Source organism: Macaca fascicularis, chromosome 13 (assembly GCF_037993035.2).
Source record: "Macaca fascicularis isolate 582-1 chromosome 13, T2T-MFA8v1.1".
NCBI lineage: Eukaryota > Metazoa > Chordata > Mammalia > Primates > Cercopithecidae > Macaca > Macaca fascicularis.
Window position 1 is genome coordinate 100,377,429 of NC_088387.1, and position 12,531 is coordinate 100,389,959.

The window sequence follows — 12,531 nt, forward strand, 5'->3', positions numbered from 1 at the left end:
AACTTGTGGTTAAACACGGTAGGTCGAACAAATGCATCTACCTTACCTCTGTCCTGAAATGCCAATACAGTGACAGTAAATGGATTTTCAACAACCCACAAAGATAGTGCCAAAAAAGCAGCAACACGGTTTTATACATTGGAAAGCAGATACATAGGAACAACTGACACACAGATGGGAGACACCTCAAATCTGAACCAGAGGCAGGCTGATTTATATGAAAGCACCCCAGAAAAACTAATAGTTAAAGTGCCAAATAGTTATAAAAGTCATGATGCATTTATGACATTAAGTAGCCGAACTGTTTGAAAGTGGTGAAGGGTTTATTGTTGTGGTAGCAGGTTGAGCAGGTTGAGCTAAAATAGTAATACAAGACTTAGAATTTCCCCTAAATTTGACCTGCCATATCACTCTGGTGTGAAGTTTGTAGTAACCAAATTTCACCCTTATACTGTGAGGTTCAATCAACATCTTAGTGCTTTACACATAAGAAAGAATAGAAAGCAAAGATCATAAAGTATTTGAAAAAAACTTTCGGCCAAGTGGTGGCTCATGCCTCTAATCCCAACATTTTGGGAGGCTGAGATGGGTGGATCACTTGAGGTCAGGAGTTTGAGACCAGCCTGGCCAACATGGTGAACCCCATCTCTACTAAAATACAAAAATTAGCTGGGTTTGGTGTTGCACGCCTGTAATCCCAGCTACTCGGGAGGCTGAGGTAGGTGAATCGCTTGAACCCGGGAGGTGGAGGTTGCAGTGAGCTGAGATCATGTCACTGCACTGCAGCCTGGGCAACAGAGTGAGACTCCATCTCAAATATATATATATATATATGTATATATGTGTGTGTGTGTATGTGTGTGTGTGTGTGTGTGTGTGTGTATATATATATATATATATATATAGAAGGAATTAGCTAGGGACTTCCTATCATCTGGCCTAATGTTTTCCTGTAGAAAGGTATCCAAAAAGCAAGAGACGTAGCTCCTCATATCTTTTTTTTTTTAATACTTCATGACAGTTGGAGTAACTGCAGAGTGATATCCATTGATCCTCATTTATAGTTTGAGAGTATGTAGTATGTCACTAATCATCGGTTGTTGATAAATTCCTCTTTTCCACCATCAATCTGTACTTGGACAAAACAGCAATTCTGGGGAAGCACAGCTGCTTGTAGACCCAAAAGTGTGGACTGTAGAGGGAGCAGACAGTAGTAGTGAATCGTCTTGGCTGGAGATAAGAAGAGTTTCTGGTTGGTTTTATCAGCATTATAACTATCACTTTGATCTCCATTTATCTGCCCCATGTACCTTATTTCTCAGTTATTTCTAAATTTCTAGAAAAGGAAAAAAAAAAGATCTATGTTGTCTTTCTAAATCCCCAAAATTTCTAAAGCAAAAGACAAAAAGAAAAAAGAAAAAAAGGAACTCAGAGAAAATTAGGAGAACAAAAAATACAATATAAAATGATGACAGCAACCACCAAACAACTATGTATAATAACCTGGGGGAGTAAGAGGAAAAGATGGCATGCATATAAGGAGGTTTAGCATTCATGAAAAATATTGTTGGAAATCAAAAATATAAAAACAGAAATTTAAACAATAGTAATTTTAATGGATAATGCTAAAACTATATAATAAAAAGACAAAGTATCAAATAATTAAGAAGATAGACAAATGTAGAGAGTTGATAGAGAAAGAACAGAAAAAATAGAGGGGAAATTATTAAGGAAATAAATCAAGAAAAATTTTCAGATTTAGGGAACTTTAAGTTCTAGATCAAAAGTGCTTTTCAATATGTACTGTGGTGGATTAAGGAAAAAAAAATGTAAAAGGGTAAAAGCACTCTAGTATGCTTCAGCACTGGCAGGCCATATGTAATCATGGTCACCTCACTGCCACACAACTGGATCCTGGATTCTGCAGAATCCCCTGCTCATTTTGACTTCTGTTTTCAGATTGACCCGCCATACTGTCCAATGTGTAACTATTGAAGAGGGCCATTGCAAGCCCAGTTGCCATCTTTCTCCTTCCTTGTTCCCAGATGCTGAAAGCTATGATTTTGTTCTTGCAAAACGTATATTTCTGGTTCACAGGGAGTTATCTTGTTACCTAGTTTGTTGTAAATTGTGTTAATGAGTTTTTGGTTTGACTGTCCTACTTCTTCATCTTTATGGGGGAATTTACAGAGATTCAAAAATTGTGTTATGGCCTCTATTGTCCCAGAACCTTATTTTTGTAAATTGTTTAAATGTTTAAAAACTATACATGTGCAACACTCATTTATTAGTTCACAGTTCTGTAAATCAGAAACCTAGTATGGAATGACTGAGTTCACTGCTTAAAGTATCACAAAGTTGAAATAAAGGTATGAGATTGTCTGAGTTCTTACATGGAAGATGTTGGGGAAAGTCATCTTCTGAGCCCAACTTAGCTTCTTATGGTTGTGGAACTGAAGTCCCAGTTTTCTTGTTGGTTGCCCACCGAGGGCTGCTATCAATTCCTAGATGCCATCTATATTGCTTGACACATGATCACCTTCATCTTCAAGTCAGTGAGGGAACATTTAATCTTTCTGCTTTAAATCTCTGATTACCTTTTCTACTACCAGTAAGAAAAAAAAATACTTTATACTGTCAAATGGTTTGTGTGATTAAATCATGCCCACATGGATAATCTTCCTATCTAAGGTAAACTGAATATTAAAACATAACCTAATCATGGAAGGTAAAGCCCACCATATTCAAAGTCCCAGGCATGAATACCAGGAAAGTAAACAGGAATTCTTAGAGGTCATCTTAAAATTCTCCGCACAATACTTGCACTTCTGAATTGAGAATCAGTGAAAAATAAAACATAGCAGATGTCTATTAAAATACCAGCTCCATTTCTCATGAAGCTGACTAGGGAATGTAGTCTTTGTCCAGTGGCTAAATGGGCTCACAGATCTTCTCTCACTGAATCAGACCACTTTAATTTCCCCATGCCTAGCATGGTGTAGGTCAGGCATCCCTGGTAAAGGAAGAACCTTACTCGATAAACTACCTCATAAAAGAAGGGTAAACTGGAATTCACTTTCTCTCCAGCCAAACAGATCCGAAAGCAAGAGATCAGAAACAAATCAAAATAAAACAAAATGGGAGAGTTGAGAGTGAACCAGACTCATTTCTTTCTTTTTTTTTTTCCAAAACTTATCAACTAGATAACATACTTCTCCTGCCACAAGGAGAAACATATAAGAAGCAAAGAGAGATTGTTTAATCCATGACAAGTGCCCTCAAGTGAAAATACAATAGTAAGAAAATGTAATTCCCTACCTTTCTTCCAATGCCTATCATTTTTTTTCTGATTGGCACTCTCACATTCTCACCTCAAATCTTCTCCTTTGGGGCATCAACATAATAAATTCCTGAATAATTTAGGTGAATTCAGAATACAGTCATTGATGTGCAACATTTTTTACACATTTTTATAGATATTTCTGGGTATACATAGTTAAATAAAACAGTGGTTTTGTCCTTTAATATGACAATAAATAAACAACAAAAAAAACCCTTGATAACCCACTTGTAGTATTGATAAGCACATAAATAACAAGAATACAAATAAAAATAATGTGCATGCAATGATGAAGGTGTTAACAAAGAACTTTCAGAATTGAGAGGAGAGAGTGGAAACATTCAATTCAGGAGGGGAATTTGTAGGAATGTAGGAAATATGGGAAGTGGACTTAGTCAGAAGTGGGCATGAGAGTCATGAGAAATCAGAACAAAGGGACTGGGAGGCAAAGGTCCCTCATCTAGTCTTAGAGGACTGGAGGTGGGGGTGGAAAGGCAGCCAGAATGAGCCACATCATGCTTCTTCTTAACCCCTGGTCTGCTTATCTTTACCCTTCAAAGGGACAATGGTCTACAGCTCAAGTATAGAGTTTAGAATTTCTCTTTTATAACTATGTATTTTAAAAATTGAGAAGGCTTTTCAAACAGAAGTAGAGGAAATATATTATAACTCATGATTATAATAGTCCTTCTCTTTTGTTTACAAAGGACCACACAGACTTCACAATGTGAAGATCACAAAAGCTACAGTACATTATTCTTCAGGTGCTTCAAGCTCAGTGTGTCACAAACTGAGAACATTATTCAATTTTTCCACTCAAACCCATTCATCTTCCTATGTTCCTCTATGTCAATAAGATCAAATGCAATCAGTCCTAAAAACTAGAAATCTGAGAGCCATTCTTCATTCTACATTACCAATGAGTGAAAGAGTCTTATTTAATAAAACTCTGGAAACTTTGTTGAAACTAACTCCACACTTTTATCCCCACACTCTGTTAATTAAGACTCTAATATATTTAATTAGTATTACTAAAATTTATTTCCCAAGTGACATTCTTACTTTTAGTCTTGCCAACTTTCTTATCAATTCTTCCTTCCACCTGATGTAGAAGGAAGTGTCTAAAATATCAAATAACACTCACTGTCAATAATATCATGCTCATGCTCAATGATAAATAATTCAGGTTACACACATCTATTGAAAGTTTTCTATGTGCCAAAAACACTGCATTATTAGTTGGAAGGGTCCTGCCTATTGGTAATTTAGTGGAAAAATGAGATATATAAAAAGTATTTGTAGTATAGGATATTAAGTGCTTAGAAAAACTAAAAAGACTTATAGAAACACATCAAATCATATCTAAATTAGTCATGCAAAGATATTTAGATTGTATTATTTAGGTAACAGTTTGTTAAAGAAAGACTGTAATGTGTGTAATATATTTAAGTTTATTGCAGTTGTATAGTAGAGATGGACTACATGCATAGTAATCTATTTCTTTTTCATAGGCATAAGAATAAGCATTTCCCAGTCCATGGTTTGGATATTTCACCTTTCCAAATTTCATATTAAAATTTGGTCCCCAGTGTTGGAGGTGGGGCTTAATGAGGGGTGTTTAGTTCACAGGGGATGATCCACTATAAATGGCTTGGTGGCTTTCTTGCTATAATGAGTGAGCGATCCCTTTATTAGTTCCCGTGAGAGCAGGTTGTTTCAAAGAACCTAGAACCTGCCCCCCTCAACTCTTTTTGTCTCTCGCTTCATGTGATCTATGAACATACTGCCTCCCCTTGAGTACAAGTAGCCTGACTCCTTCACCAGAAGGAGATGATGGTGCCATGCTTGTACAGCCTGTAGAACCTTATGCCAAATAAACCTCATTTCTTTATAAATTACCTAGTCTGAGATATTTCTTTATAACAACACAAATGAACTCAGACAACCAGCCTCTCTTCCAGTTAGTTTAAGATGATGTTATTGTGTTTTGGTCAATGGGAAATATGTCAAAGAAGTATATGCTAGTACTACTCAAAGTGTGGTCTGTGTAATACTATCTTTCCATCTTTCTTGATGGTCCAAAATGATGTAAGTGTTGAAATTGAGAGTAGAGGTGTCACTATGGAGGACCCTCCAGCTTGGGCCCACAATGCAGTGACCCCACCCAAGGTTGATTGCTCCAGTTCTTTTTTTCTGGGGAGGAGCCACAGAAGACACATAGAGGGTCCTCTGCTATTGCCACTGTCAAGGTCACTGCCCCTCCTGCCTCCAAGCTGAGGAGGAAAGATAAAGCCTGAGCTCCCCTCACAACTGCAGTATGCAGGCCAGGAATGCCAAGCCAAGATCTGGAGCCAGAATTCAAGCAGAAGAGAAGCCCATGCCCTCAGGACACTGAGAGAGAGAACATGGCTGCAAACATGAGAAAATACACAGAAGCTACATGGCTGAGCAGGAGCCCACCTACTGGCCATCACATCTAAGTGCCATCTAGTAGATCACAGCCCAAACTTCAATACCAAAAACCTTTGCTAACATACCCATCCCATGAAATCAAGGACAAGAATTTAGCTCCAAATAAAGACCTAGCACAAAGCCTCTGTTCTCCGAAAATATCCAGAAATGAAGTCAACTGACTATGCTCAAATTGAACCACAGTTAAAGGAACATCAGCTCACAGAGATAAGAAAGAACCAGCACAAGAACTCTGGCAATTAAAAAATCCACAACGTTTTCTTTCTTCCAAATAACCACGTTAGTTTCCCAGCAATGGTTTTTAACCAGGCTGAAATGGTTGGAATGACAGACATAGAATTTAGAATATGGATAGAGATAAAGATGATCGAGATTCAGAAACAGGTCAAAACCCAATCCAAGTAATCTAATAAATAAAATAAAATGATAAAGGAGCTAAAGAATGAAATGGCCATTCTAAGGAAGAACCAAACTGATCTAATGAAGCTGAAAAACACACTATAAGTGTTTCATAATATACTTGCAAGTATTAACAGGAGAATAGACCAAGCTGAGGAAAGAATCTCAGAGATCAAAGACTGGTTCTCCAAACTAAATGAGTTAGATGAAAATAATCTTTTAAAATGAACAAATTCTCAAAGAAATATGAGACCATGTAAAGAGATTGAATCTAAGACTCACTGGCATCCCTAAAAGGGAGAGAAAACAACCAACTTGGAAAATATATTTGAGGATATCATCCATGAAAATGTCCCCACCCTTGATAGACAGGTTGACTTTCAAAATCCAGGTAATGTAGAGAGCTACTACAAGATAACCATCCCCAAGATACACAGTCATCAGATTCTCCATGGTTGGCATGCAAGAAAATTTTTAAAGGCAGCTAGAAAGAAGGGTCAGATCATCTACAAAGAGAACTTCATCAGGGTAACAGCAGATGTTTCAGCAGAAACCCTACAACCCAGAAAAGATTTGAGGGCCTATATTCAACATTCTTAAAGAAAAGAAATTCCAAACAAGAATTTCATATCCAGTCAAACTAAGCTTTATAATCAAAGAATTTTTTTTTCAGACAAGCAAATGCTAAGAAAATTTGTTACCACCAGACTTGCCTTAGGAAAGATCCTTAAGGGTGTACTAAATATGGAAACAAAAGGTCATTACCAGCCACCACAAAAACAGAATTCAGTACATAGGCAACTGACACCATAAAGCAACTATGTAATCAAATCTGCATAATAATGAGCTAACAACATGATGACAGGATCAAATCTGCATATATTAATATTAACATTTAATGTAAATGGGTGAAATGCCACAGTAAAAAGGCATAGAGTGGCAAGCTGGATAAAGAAGCAAGACCCAACTGTATGCTGTCTTCAAGAGACCCATCTTACATGCAGTGACACTCATAGGCTCAAATTAAAGTGATGGAGAAAATCTACCAATCAAATGGAAAACAAAAATAGTTCAGGGATTGCTGCTATTCTAATTTCAGAAAAAACAGAATTTAAACCAACAATGATAAAAAAGGATAAAAATGGTCATTATATAGTGGTAAATATTTTAATTCAACAAGAAGACTTAACTATTCTAAAAATATATATACTCAAGACAGGACCAATCAGGTTCATAAAAGAAGTTCTTACAGACCTACAAAAAGACTTAGATAAGCATGTAATAATAGTGGGAGATTTTAACACCACACTGACACTTATAGACAGATTATCGAGGAATAAAACTAATAAAGACATTTGGGACCAGAACTCAATACTTAAACAAATAGACCTAATATATATCTACAGAACTTTCCATCCAACAGCAACAGAATACACATTCTTCTAATCCTCACATGGCACATACCTTAAAATCGACCATATAATCAGTCACAAAACAATTCTTAGTACATTAAAAAAAGAAATGAAATCACAGTAACCCCACCCTCAGACCACAACACAATAAAAACAGAAATAAATAGTAAGAAGATTATTCAAAACCATACAATTACATAAAAATTGAACAACCTGCTCCTGAATGACTTCTGGGTAAGCAATGAAATTAAGGTAGAAACGAGGAAATTCTTTGAAACTAATAAAAATAAAAATACAACATACAAGAAAGTTTGAGACATGGCTAAAACAGTGTTAAGGGACAATTTCATAGCGCTAAACACCCATATCAAATTATAGCACTTTGGGAGGCCGAGGCAGGTAGATCACCTGAGGTCAGGAGTTCAAGACCAGCCTCAGCAACATGGTGAAACTTCATCTCAACTACAAACACAAAAATTACCTGGGCATGGTGGCATGTGCCTGTAAACCCAGCTCCTTGGGAGGCTAAGGCACAAGAATCGCTTGAACCAGAGAGGCAGAGGTGTAGTAAGCTGAGATCATGCCATTGCGCTCCAGCCTGGGTGACAGAGCGAGAGTCTGTCTCAGGAACTAAAAAGAAAAGAAGAAAGATCTCAAATTAACAACCTAACATCACATCTTGAAATGTTAGAAACAAAAAATAGCAAACCAACCTTGAAGCTAGCAGAAAATATAACCAAAATCAGAGCTGAACTGATGAAATTCAGACATGAAAAAAACAATACAAAAGATTAATGCAACCAGAGGTTTGTTCTTTGAAGAAATAAATAAGATAGATGGACCACTAGCTAGACTAACAAAAAAAATAGAGATCCAAATAAACATAATCAGAAATGACAAAGGGGACATCACCACAGACACCACAGAAATACAATTAAAAAAAAGAGATACATTATGAGTACCTTTCTGCACACAAACTAGAAAACCTAGAAGAAATGGATACATTCTCATAAACAACCTCCCAAGACTGAACCAGAAAGAAACTGAATCCCTAAACAGACCAATAACAAATTCTGAAATTGAATCAGTACCAAAAGTCTACTGATTAGAAATGGCCCAGATCTGGATGAATTCACAGCTGAATTCTGCAAAACATATAAAGAATAACTGGTACAATTTCTACTGAAACTATTACAAAATATCGAAGAGGAGAGATTCCTCCCTAAGTCATTTTATGAGCCCAGCATCATCCTGATACCCACAACTGGCAATGACACAACAAAAAAGAAAATGTCAGGCTAAAACCTTTGATGAACATAGATGCAAAAATTCTCAAAAAAATAATAGCAAACCATATTTAGCAGCATATCAACCACGGTAGAAGAAAGTGTGGTGATTCCTCAAGGATCTAGAACTTAGAAATACCATTTGACCCAGGGATTCCATTACTGGGTATATACCCAAAGGATTATAAATCATTCTACTATAAGGACACATGCACACATACGTTTATTGCAGCACTATTCACAATAGCAAAGACTTGGAACCAACCCAAATGCCCATCAATGACAGACTGGATAAAGAAAATGTGGCACATATACACCATGGAATACTGTGCATCCATTAAAAAAAAAAAAAAGATAAGTTCATGTCCTTTGCAGGGACATGGATGAAGCTGGAAACCATCATTCTCAGCAAACTAACACAGGAACAGAAAACCAAACACCACATAGTCTCACTCATAAGTGGGAGTTGAACAACGAGAACACATGGACACAGGGAAGGGAACATCACACACTGGGGCTTTTGTGGGGAGGGGGCTAAGGGACGAATGGCATTACGAGAAATACCTAATGTAGACAACGGGTTGATGGGTGCAGCAAACCACCATGGCACATATATACCTATGTCACAAACCTGCACATTCTGCACATGTATCAAAGAACTTAAAGTATTAAAAAAAAAAAAAAAAAAGCTCATCCACCACAATTAAGTAGGTGTAACCCCTGGACTGCAAGACTGGTTCAATATATGTAAATTAAGAAATGTGATTAATCACATAAATAAGTAAAACCAAAAACCACATGATCATCTCAATTGATGCAGAAAAGGCTTCCAATAAAATTCAACATTCCTTCATGTTAAAAACCTCAACAAACCAGGTATTTAAGGAACATACTTCAAAATAGTAAGAGCCATTTATGATAAACCCACAACCCACTTCATACTGCATGTGCAAAAGCTGGAAGCATTCCCCTTTGAGACCTGAAATATGACAAACATGCCTACTCTCACCACTCCTATTCTACACAGTGTTGGAAGTCTCAACCAGAGCCATCAGGCAAGAGAAAGAAATAAAATGCATCCAAAAAGAAAAAAAGGAATTCAAACTATCTTTTTTTGTACGAAACTTCAGAAAAGTTTCTGGATACAAAATCAGTGTAAGAAAATCAATAGCATTTCTATACACAAATAATGCCCAAGCTGACTGACAATGCAGTCCTTTTGAAAATAGCCACAAAAAGATAAAATACCTATGAATACAGCTCATTAGGGGAGTAAAAGATCTCTACAATAATAATTATAAAACACTGCTGAAAAAAATCAGAGATGACACAAACAAATGGAAAAATGTTCCATGCTCATGTATAGGAAGAATAAATATTGTTTAAAAGGCCACATTGCCCAAAGCAATTTATACATTCGATACTATTCCTATCAAACTACCAATGACATTTTTCACAGAATTAGAAAAACTATTTTGAAAACTATATGGCACCAAAAAAGAGCATGAATAATCAACACAATTCTAAACAAAATAACAAAGCTAGAGGCATCACATTATCTAACTTCAAACTATACTACAAGTCTACAGTAACCAAAACAGCATGGCACTGGTACAAAAACAGACACAGAGACTAATGGAACAGAATGGAGAGCACACATACAGCCATCTATTCTTTGACAAAGCTGACCAAAATAAGCAATGGAGAAAAGACTTTATATTCACTCTATTGCACTGAGATAACTGGATAGCCATGTGCGGAAGATCGAAGCTGAATCCTCCTTATTCTAACATATACAAAAATCAAGTCAAGATGGAATAAAGACTTAAATGTAAAATCTAGAATTATAAAAACCCTTCAAGAAAACCTAGGAAATACAATTTTAGACCTAGGCCCTGGCAAATATTTTATCATGAAGATACCAAAAGCAATTGAAATAAAACCAAAAATAGATAAATGAAACCAAATTAAACTAAGGAGCTTCTGTACAGCAAAAGAAACTATCAACAATATAGACAGACAACCCACAAAATGGGAAAAAATTTTTGAAAACCATGAATTTCATAAAGGTCACCTATCCAGAATCTGTAAGAAACTTAAATGAATTAACAAGCAAAAAACAAGTCCATTAAAAAGTGAACAAAGGACATGAACAGACGCTTTTCAAAAGAAGACATATATGTGGCCAATAAGCACATGAAAAAATGTTCAACATCATTAATCATTTGAGAAATGCAAGTCAAAACCACAAGGTGATAACATTTCACAACAGTCAGAATGGCTATTATTAAAATGTCAATAAATAACAAGTACTGGCAAGGCTGCAGATAAAAGAGAACACTTACACACTGCTGATAGAAATGTAAATTAATTCAGCCACTGTGGAAAGGAGTTTGGCAATTTCTCAAAAACCATAAAACAGAACTACCATTTGACCCAGCAATCCCATTATTAAGTATATACTCAAAGGAGTATAAATTGCTCTCCTATAAAGACACATGCATATGTATGTTCATCACAGCACTATTTGCAATAGCAAAGACATGGAATAAACCTAAATGCCCATCAGTGGTGGACTGGGTAAAGAAAAATGTTTACATATACACCATGGAATACTATGCAGTAATAATAATGAAGAAAATCATGTCCTTTGCAGCCACATGGATGGAGGTGGAGGCCATCTTTCTGAGAAAACTAATGCAGAAGCAGAAAACCAAACCCCACATGTTCTTCACATTGGAGCAAAACACTCAGGACACACAGACACAAAGAAGGAATCAATAGACACCCAGACCTATTTCAAGGTGGAGGGTTGGAGGAGGGTGAGGACTGAAAAGCTACTTATTGAGTATCATGGTTATTAACTGGGTGATGAAATAATATGTACACTATACCCCCATATTTTGCAACTTATCTATAGAATCAACCTGCACATGTGAAACTGAAAGTTAAAAAACAATTGAGAGTAGGAATTTAAAAACTTTCATCACAATTTAATAAAGTAATTTTATGTCTATGAAATCTAAAATACAAAAAATACAAAAATGGATTTATAGTGTGTATATCTTTAATTCCCTTCTATTATTTTCAGTAAATCATTGAGAATCAGAGGTTTATGCTTTATCCACACTTGCTCCTAAAATACCTCACAAACTCCCCTATGTTCTTGTTCCTTCACCATATCTGAGCAGCTGAAGGATGCTAAGTGAGTAAAATCAGAAAATGGAAAGAATTTGGATTGCCAAGTTCACCAATCATAGAGAACCCCAGGAAAGCCCATAGGAACCACAGTGAACTTTTCCTGAATAAGGATAAGGATTCAACTTGTGTTAGGATGCTACAATTTGGGGTAATTTGCCAGTGTAACCAACACTGAGTTTACTGACAGATGGCCAAATATGTTACTGACGCCTAATCTTAGCATACCTTTTTAATATTATCTCTGGTAATAAAGTCCATGCATTTTTATACCTGTATTGCTTTACTGTTTCCTTAATCAACACCTAAACAAATAAGTAGCCAATTACACTTGGAATATTGTGTCTCTTCATCCTCCTTGCTATCTTTTTATGAATATATCATTCTGAATCTAAATGTAATGGTGAATTAGTCTGTGGTCACA

The 12,531-nt window shown here is 36.1% G+C and overlaps 1 long non-coding RNA gene across 1 annotated transcript in view; it reads right to left on the reverse strand.

Moving 5' to 3' along the window:
* The window catches only part of LOC123568417 (uncharacterized), a 518,489-nt gene that overhangs the window by 91,007 nt on the left and 414,951 nt on the right, over positions 1–12,531 (reverse strand). The window contains exon 4 of the long non-coding RNA XR_010580550.2: positions 8,105–8,253. This is a non-coding gene — a long non-coding RNA (uncharacterized lncRNA). The remainder of the gene's footprint in view (positions 1–8,104; positions 8,254–12,531) is intronic.